This window comes from Galeopterus variegatus, unplaced genomic scaffold (genome assembly GCF_000696425.1).
Source record: "Galeopterus variegatus unplaced genomic scaffold, G_variegatus-3.0.2 Scaffold13637, whole genome shotgun sequence".
Taxonomy (NCBI): Eukaryota; Metazoa; Chordata; class Mammalia; order Dermoptera; family Cynocephalidae; genus Galeopterus; species Galeopterus variegatus.
The window spans coordinates 5910-6954 of record NW_007739748.1 but is presented as its reverse complement, the minus strand read 5'-3'; positions in this window follow the sequence as shown (position 1 = coordinate 6954).

Genomic DNA, 1045 nt, shown 5'->3' with positions numbered 1-1045 from the left:
TTGCCATTTCTAGTGTGCCTTATTTCTTTCAGTGACTGATATTCCCATACAGAAAATTTTTTCTTTCTGAAAAACTTTGTCTTTTGCTCCTTGTAAGGCAGATTTACTAGCAATAAATTATCTGGATCTTCTTTATCCAGGCCAGTCTTTAGGTCACCTTCATTTCTGAAATACATTTTGACTGGATATAGTATTCTGTTGTTTTTTTCAGCACTTTGAATATGTCATTCCATTTACTCCATATCTTTCTTCTGAGAAGTCATTTGTTAAGCCTGTCTGGTTCTCCTCTATAGGATGAATCATTTTCTCTCACTATTTTCAAAATTCTTTGTCTTTGGCTGCCAACAGTTTGACTATGATGTGTCTAGGTAAGAATTTCTTTGTGTTTATTCAACTTCTCAATTTCTAAAAGTTTACAGCCATTAATTTTTTAAAATATTTTCCCTTTTCTCTCTTTGACTCCTTCTGGGACTCCCACTTAATCTTTATTGGTGCACTTGATGATGCCCCAAAGATCTCCAAGACTTTCTTGATTTTTCTGTAATATTTTTCTTTTCTGTTCTGTACATTGAATAAATTCTATTTTGGTACTTTAAAAATAATTCNATTCAATTTAATAATTTTTCCAATTAAATTGCAAACAACTGTAAATCAGTAGTTTCGACTGGGAGAGATTTTTTTCTCTAGGGGACATTTGGCAATGCCTGGAATTATTATTGATTTTCAGAATGAGAGGGTGCTGTGAAGGAATGTTACTGATGCCAGGAGTGTTGAGGAGAGATATGCTGCAAAATAATCTGCAATTAACAGCACAAACCCTCACATGAAAAGTTATCCAGCCCCAAACAGTAACAGTGTTGAAGTTGAGAAAGCCTGCCCTAAAATTTTTATTCTCAATGATCATTCTACAGACTTCACTTTGTTCCATCATGTTGATAGTACTGCTCAAGTCTTCTGGAGTCTTGCTAGTTTTCTCTTTGTTCTATCAATGATTAAGGCTGATATCATAATCCCATATTATATTATGGTTTTACCTTTCTAATCT